Raw genomic sequence first — 8669 nt, 5'->3', positions numbered from 1 at the left:
TATAGCCAATCTGGAAGAGACAGGCGGGCAAGGCTTCCACTGAGCTCAAGCTTCAGTGAGCCAACAGCACAGGCTCAGTAAGTTCAGTGGGACTCTTGATTTCCCCTCCTGCTCCTCGCCCCCCAGACTGATACACAGCAGCATGGAGCTAGACTGGGCCTCTGATGCCAGCCTGCGGAGGCCAGCACTTAGCACACACACAACATGGTAAAGCCCAGGCCCTGAATGGAACAGCTGAGAGCTGAGAGGAAGAGGGGAATCAGACCGCAGTTGAGAAAAGAGTTTGCTGGAAAACCAGGGTGGGGGTGGGAGGGGCTGTTAGGAGGAAAAGAGAAGTTGTAGCGAGCAGGGCTCGCAGAATGTCTCATGGCCAGTGAAGGAAGTGGGAGAGGAGTAAGAACTAAATGTACAAAAAGTCTGAGTCTTAACTGTGAGGAATATATACATATATACATTAATTTTATTGTGTATAATATCTGAACCTATATAATAAATGTATGATAAAACATCATAATATTAAACATTATAATAACTATAGATCAAGGTAAATGCATGGATTCATCACAAAGCAGGCCAATTAAATAATCAAATCCCCAGAGTGTTATAGTGAAGAACAGAGGAAGGACACGGGGCATAGCAGTGTGACACGGAGCAAGTTCCTTACCCCTTGAATTTTACCTCTTAGTTTGGGTCCTTCTAAGCCTTGAGTGACTATAGAGAGGTAGCATTTCCAGCCCTTTCCATCCACTGCTCTTTCTCCTTCCATCAAAGCGCATCCCCTGAAGTTCGTCACTACCCAGTCACGGCCCAAACGAGCCTGATTAGATCTCTAGCATTGGCAAGTGTGTTTTTGGGGGGCTGTGTTCTAAGTCCGTGCGGTTAAGTGCTCAGTCCTCATGATAACCCTGTGATGTAAATAAATTATCCTTCCTAATTTACAAACGTGAACATTTTAGGTTCAAGGACATTAAGTAATTTGCCCCAACAGCTCAGAGAATGAAAAGGGGCTCTAGCTGTACAGCCCGTGATGATCTGTACCACTAAACTGTACTCCTTCCCAACAAAAAGGCAGGAAGTAGTAAGCCAAGCCATTGCAAGGCCTGGTGGAGGCACTGATGGCGGCATACAGGGGGCTCCATGGGTGTGAGATCAGCTGCTCGAGGAAGCTTCTAGAAATTCCCATAGTGATATCTGAGGGAAACACCAGTGCCAGAATGAAGTCATAGCAACCCTCATGGCACTCTGAAGGTCTAAGGTGGCTCAGAGAGGAGCTAATCCCAGACACAGCCAGGATAAAGCTGTAGCTGGTCGTATTGCCTCATGTTTTGAAAGTATCTTGAAATCTAGGAGTACTGTGTCGTAATAAGTACAAATGGAAAAGTCGGGGGTCAGCGAGCAGGCTGAACTAAACAAAGTTGAAGTTTGTCCATGTGTCTGTGGCACTGTTCACTCTGTTTCAAAGTGGTCAGTCCAGGGGCTATAAATGAAAACCTCTGGGAAGAGGGGAGGGAAAAAGATGCTGTCTCGGGCAGACACACATACAAAACCTAGCAAAACCTGAAAGAAATGGCTGTGTCATCTACTCCTGCATTCATGTGTGCATATGATACCTATGTTTCAGATACCATGTCTTGACCCTATGACATTTTCAGTGTGCCCTGAATTCACTGTGTTTCCTTTCAGTCTCTTTCATTTTATTAAATACGAGGGCACGACACCAGGGAGAAAGGCAGACACTATACACGGTGTTGTCTTTAAGACAGACGGACCCTCTGCCCACTCCTGGTGGTACAGTATAGGAGCAGACACTAGTTATTGGTTGTTGTCTCCAAGTAGAGTAGACTTGAGGAACCGCATCAGGCCAAGTGGGGTCTAATTTAACCAGGTGTAACTAATCAGCCTGTCCATTCTCAGATTCCTCCCACGCAGAACTGATGCAAGCTCATGGATGCTTGTTTTTCATGCCGCTAAGTTCTGGTGGTAATTTGTTTTGCAACAACAGATAGGCAACCTAGTGCTTGCTCTTTGTCCTTTCGGCAACCTGCTCCTCCTGAAAGGGCGCTTGCGCGCGGTGGTGTAGTTACCCATTTGCTTGTTTATCTCATCACACTCTGCTAAGGGAGATTACATTTCCATTGCCTTTGCACCCTGACCACCTGGCACACATCAGGACGTGTTGTTGGATAAAGAGCTTTCGCTCGGGCCACGTACTAGGACTGAGAAAGGCCTTCGTGTTTTTATACTCTCGTCTGCACCGCAGGCGACCCTCAGAGGTCGGCACAGAATCGAGACCTAGTCGGCAACTAATAAAGTCAAGACTCCAACCCTAGTCGCCCAGTTCCTAGTCTGCGCTTCTTCTCCCATGCAGCTGCTCTTGACTCGCAGCTAAGAAAACTAAGAAATCAATGTTACCCAGCCACAGGTAGAGCTCCACAGAAGAGATACTAGATAAGAACTGGCTTACTTGTGGGGCTGGAGGTGGTACAGTGGTTAAGACCCCTGGCTGCTCTTCCCGAGGTCCTGAGTTCAATTCCTGGCACCCACATGGTAGTGGCTCACAACCATTTATAATGGGATCGATGCCCTCTTATACTGTGCAGATGGATATACAAAGCACTGTATACACAGATAAAGAAATCTTAGTGGAGGAAAGAGGCTCATTTGTGAGTCGGCCAGTTCTGCAAGCCATACTTTCCAAAACATTCAAATTCTCCTTGAATGCTTATAGCGATTCCAAGAGGAGAACAATGTGTTCTTCTTTTAGGGATAAAGAAAATGAAGGCAAGATTTCACATCTATGCAGTAGCCCTTAGACCCAAACATAATTGAGCTCTAGTTCAAGGTTATTTTTAAAACTTTTACTTACTTTATATGTATGAGTGGGGGTTTTTGACTGTTTTAAATTATTCTATTTTTTGAAATTATAACATAGTTATATAATTTCCCCTTCCAAACTCTCCCATGTGGCATCTCACCCATGCCTTTACTCTCTTTCAGATTTATTATCTTTTTCTTTCATTGTGACATATATATATATATATGTATATATATACATATATATATATACGTTTATGTCTAAATTTATAAAGGCATCCTGCTCTATCTGTATAATATTACTTGTATGTATGACCACTTGGCTTTGGATAGCCGACTGGCATGCTTTTCTCTTCCTTAGTTGCCTGTAGCTCTTTGTCTAGGGTTGAGGCCTCGGGAGCTTTTCCCCATCCATGTTACCGTTCCTGTTGGTGCCATCCCTGTTCAGGTCATGTTTAGGCAGCCATGTTGGTACCCAAGGAGGACAGAAAAAGGTGCTGGATCCCCTGGTACTGGAGTTATGGACAGTTGTTAACTGCTGGGTGGGTGCTAGGAATCAAACCTGAGTCCTCTGGAAGAAAAGCAGTGTTCTTAACCTCTGAGCCATCTCGCTAACCCCCAAACTGCTTCCTTTTCCCCCAACATTGGTAGATTTCGGCTCCAAATCTAATTTCTGATTACATTAGTGGCACATGGAACAAGATACCACAGCCTCAGACCTGTGCAAAGTAAAGACACTGCCTGTATGGCTGTGTTCTCTCTCATCTACATGCTGGGCTCCTATCACCGACACTTGGGACCAGGGCCAATGCTTTGTATTGTTGTGTTGGTCAAAGAAAAAGAAATAGACTATTTTGCCTGGAGAATTCTTCAGTTTACACACACTGAAAATGGGGGAAATGATTATAGTGATGATCAAATGAGATTTCGGTTTTGGTTTGGGGCTTTTTGAGACAGGGTCTCTCTATTTAACCCTGGCTGTCCTGGGGCCATGTAGACCAGAATGGCTTTGAACTCACAGAGGTCCACCTGCCTCTGGCTCCCAAGTACCGAGTTTTTAAAGGCTTGTACCACCATGCCCAGTGAGAAGATTTTTTCTAAATGTGTGTACACACAAAAACAAACACACGTGTATCTCTGTGTGTGTGCGTAAAGGTACATGAGTGTACACATAAATGTTAAGGTGTGCACACACGCAAAAACACATGCACAGTGGCCAGAAGAAGGCACAGGCTCCCTGGAGTCAGACTTACAGGAAATTGTGAGCTGCCCAACGTATGCGCTGAGTAACGAGCTGTGGGCCTCTGCAAAAGCAGCAGGCACGCTTAACTGCAGGGCCATCTCTCTGGCCCCCACGTGGTGCTTCTGGAACAGGGTCTCTCACTGGCCCATGAGCCCCAAGGATCTCTCTACTTCTCCAGCACTTGGATTATAAGCCTGTGCCACCATGCCTGGCTTTGCGGTCGGGGTGGGGTATTGTTGTTTTTCTCGGCAATCATTTTACCCACTGATTTCACCCCGGCCTGTGAAGGACGTGTTTCAAGTGGCTATCACGAAGTAGGTTTTCACAAGCATATTCACGTTCTTCTCCTCTTCTGGCTGTCTCCTGTGCTCTGCTTTTCAGAACAAAAACGCACACCCTTTGGTAAGCCGCTCTTCTCCATTGGAAGCTGAAAGCTCAGCAGCAGGTGCAAAAGGCAAAAGTGGAAACTTGTCAGGGCCCCGTCCAGCCTCCAGTCTGCTGAGAGCTCGGCAGTAAGAGTTTCCCATTCTGCAGCTGTGCGGTGGAGCTGGAGACCTCTGCCCTCGGAGGGCAGGTATTCTGAGGAGTCAGACACGGGGTAAGCCTCAGCTGCTCTGCGGGACATAACGGAATGTGACTCAGAGCTGTCTGACGCCACGCGGAGTTGGGTAAATCTGGTCTGTTCTCATCCCGCCGAGAGACCTTTCACCTTGAGGGCTCAGCGACTAGAACAACATTTCAGGAGTCAACAGTTTCGCGTTCCCCAGTGAGCCATGGAGCAGACTGCTGCTGGCTGGATATCAGGCCAAACCCATGAGTTGTGAGAGGGGCCGTCCATCTGATCCCAGGGAACCGAGAGCCAACTCACATGCTAGAAGACACGGCTTTCCTGCCAGGAAGATGGCCTGGGCTTTGTTTCTTGTGTGTCCCAACCAATGTGTAGACTGGCATCTCCAAGGTCTCACAGGTGGACAGTAGAGGTGGTCAGGCCAAAGACAAGCCTGATTTTCATCATTCTCATCAATGTAGTTTGGAGAAGCTAACCAAGCAAGACCCAGTAGGTCCAAGTGCTTGGGGAAGCACGGTATTGTGAGATGGACATTGCCTTAAATGTCCGAGAAGCGTCTGCTTAAGTACTGCTCTCCCACCTCCTATTCTCAGGAAAGATAATACTGGGGCTGGAGAGGTGGTTCTAGGGTTTAGAGCACTTGTCGCTCTTGCAGAGGACCCAGGTTTGGTTCCCAGCACCGACACGGCAGCTCAGAACCGTCTCTAACTCCAGCTCCAGAAGGATCCAGTGCTCTCTTCTGGCCTTCACTGGTACCAGGAGCACATGTGGTACACATATGTACATGCTGACCAAACATTCATACATACAAAATAAAACAAACTGAAGGGCTGGAGAGATGGCTCAGTGGTTAAGAGCATTGCCTGCTCTTCCAAAGGTCCTGAGTTCAATTCCCAGCAACCACATGGTGGCTCACAACCATCTATAATGAGGTCTGGTGCTCTCTTCTGGACTGTAGACATATACACAGACTTACTATTGTATACATAATAAATAATTATAAAAAAACTGAAAAAAAAATTGTCAAAAAGAAAAGATACCTACCTGCATTCATCCTTAGTTGTCTTCCCTGTAAAGTGATAGAGCTAGGCTTGCCTGGTTTGCAAGTCAGAGATAAAAACCACATGGCATTACCAAATGTAAAGGGCGGCGTTCAGTCAGTCATTTATTTTACATTTCACTTGGAGGGAGGTGAATAAGTCACAGTTGGGGGCAATACATGTAAAATTCCGTGTAACTCACTTGACTGTTTCAGCCAGCATCTATTGGAGAACCGCCTACGTGCTCATACGTTGATAATGAACGGCCTTTGAACTAAAGGAGCTCGTGCTTTCGGACTGAGACAGAAGGGCGAGGAAGCAGATTATTTCCATCAGGGTGACTGGTGATGAACACCAGCGAAGATGCCCCAGAAGAAGAGTGGAGGCGGTGCTTACACATCTGGGGGAAGCAGGGGAGGGAGGTAGACTTTGCCGAGGAAGCAACTCTTGGATTCTGAGGACCGGGTTTTAAATGATGACCAAGCAGGCATTCACCCGCTGGAGTGAACGTGGGACGTTTTGTTGTGATCCCCTTAAGAGCGTGAAGAAAAAGCACAGAAGAATGAAATCTCGCTGTGAAGGAGGGGCGTGGAGTAGTTGGCCTATCAGCGACACGGCTGAGTATAATCAGCCACAAGGTGATCCCAGAAGACATAGCCTGCTAAAGAGACAGGCTTTGCTCTGCAGGCAACAAGGGGGCAAAAATGATTGATCTGTCTGTGTACATGTATGTGCATGCGCACAGGAGTACAGGCATGTGTGCATGTGTGTGCAGGCACATGTGTGTGTCTCTGTGTGTGTGCTGAGACAGGGATTCACTCTCCAGCCCAGGCTGGTCTCTTAACTCATGGCAGCCTTCCTGTTCCAGCCTCCTAAGTGTTGAGATTACAGGACATAGACTACCATAGACAGCAATGAATTTATTTCAGGAAAAATAACTGAGTGCAGAATGGGTACAAAAGAGGAAGAGGCCAGGAGCCTAGAAGCCCGTGGAGATGAGCTACCCATCTAAGCCACTCAATCAGAAAGCAGGAGGGTGATCCAGAAGAGGCTGAACCCGGCTCTGAGCCTGAATTTTATTCGCTCACTTGCTTCTCTGTCCACATCTCTGATGTAGATGTAACACCGATAGTGTCACAGTTTAACAGAACGGCAGTGCTAGGTGGGCAGAATGTAAAGTATGACCTTTAATCCCAGCACTCAAGAGGCAAAAGCAGACGGATCTCTGTGAGTTCAAAGCCAGCCTGATCTACAAAATGAATGCCAGACAGCAAGGGCAGAAAAACCCTGTCTCAAAAAAAAAAAAAATCAAAGATAGATAGATGGATGGATAGATGATAGATAGATAGATAGATAGATAGATAGATAGATAGATAGATAGATAGATAGATAGATAGATAGATAGACAGATGAGATACAAAAGGCCAATGAGGCTTGGATTAGCCCAAAACCCTCCCAAACCTGTCCTCAGAGAACCCACGACTTAGTACAGCTATGAAAAGCAGGGCGAATGCTTGGTGGTGTGAATGCTAACCCAACAACAGGGGTGTGCTTACTACTACGGGAGCTTGGAAGAGGATACAAGCCAGTGTGAGCACCTTGGAGCGGTGGGCCCTGCGCTAAACTCGGAAGGCCAAAGAGGAGGGGGCAGGAGCCCGCTAAACTAAGCAAAGACTGTGCAAGCTTTGGAGCTACAGTGCAGACTGGGGATGACTCGGACTCAGGAGCTCAGTGATGGGTCCTAAAGCTGGACACTTGCTTAGTCTGCTTCTGTGACTACACCAGGCTTGAAGTACGACTTCCCTCTGGCTAATGACACTAATGTCCTGTCCTACCCTTCCCCCAAATCACCAACTAGGTGACATTGACGGCTCTGCCATCTATCTCATCGCCTTTTTTAGTGTCTGCTTCAAGGTACCCCCCTCCCTCTGATCTCAAAGATCCTCCAATAACTGAGACATCATGGCAGCTCCTCCCGGGCAGTGCCCTGGATTCCCGGCTCATTGTCATTCGATTCTCTGTCAACTATTAGCTTCTGGGCTCACAAAGATCCCTTCACTTAGTGCATGACTACCAGAGAGTAGACGGCATTTGCCCCGTGAGACGCGTCTGCATTCAACATTGTTTTTTTTTGCGTGAGGCACACGCTGTCACCATTTTCCCGAGTGCACTCTCTCTTCACGGGTTTTTGTGACATTCCCTTCTCTGAAATTGCCACCTACCTTTTGGCAGTCTCCTTAATAAAGCTCTATCATGATACTTGTCACACTCGGAGTTTTAACCATCTGTCTATTTTGGTCCTCCCACCAGAAAAAAAAAAAAACCTCGTTGGCCTACTCATTTTTCTTCCCTAGTTCCTACACATGGTGACATTGATTAATATTGGAAGAATGAATGGATTAGGAAAGGAATGGACAGAAGTCTTTAGAACAGGCGTCTAAAAACAGAACATTACTCTACAGGTAAGAATGCCACACAGGAGGCTGGAGATATGGCTCAACAGTTAAGAGCACTGCCTGCTCTTCCAGAGGACCTGGGTTCAAATCCCAGCACTCACATGGCAGCTCACACCTGTTTGTAACTACAGTTCCAAGGCTTCTGACAGCCTCACACAGACATACATGCAGGCAAAACACCAGTGATCATAAAATTAATAATAATAATAATAAAGAGTGCTACACAGAAGTGGGTGGGGGTGCTCATGCCTTCAAGAGCCAGAGTCAGGTGGATCTCTGAGTTCAAGGCCAGCCAGGGCCAGTTCCAGGACAGCCAGGGCTACACAGAGAACCTCTCTCTTGGAGGGAAAAAAGAATGCCATGCAGAAGAGGTCACTGGAGAACCAACAGTTGAGACTTGTTGAAATAAGAGCGGCAGAGCTGCGTCCCCCGCACCCGGCCGCCCACATGGCTAGCTTAGCTTATGCCCTGAAATAATTACACGGAAACTGTATTCTTTTAATCACTGCCTGACCCATTAGTTCCAGCCTCTTATTGGCTAGCTCTTA

The sequence above is a fragment of the Microtus ochrogaster genome, chromosome 22 (assembly GCF_000317375.1).
Source record: "Microtus ochrogaster isolate Prairie Vole_2 chromosome 22, MicOch1.0, whole genome shotgun sequence".
NCBI lineage: Eukaryota > Metazoa > Chordata > Mammalia > Rodentia > Cricetidae > Microtus > Microtus ochrogaster.
The sequence above is the reverse complement of the archived record's forward strand: the minus strand, read 5'-3'. Positions refer to the sequence as shown.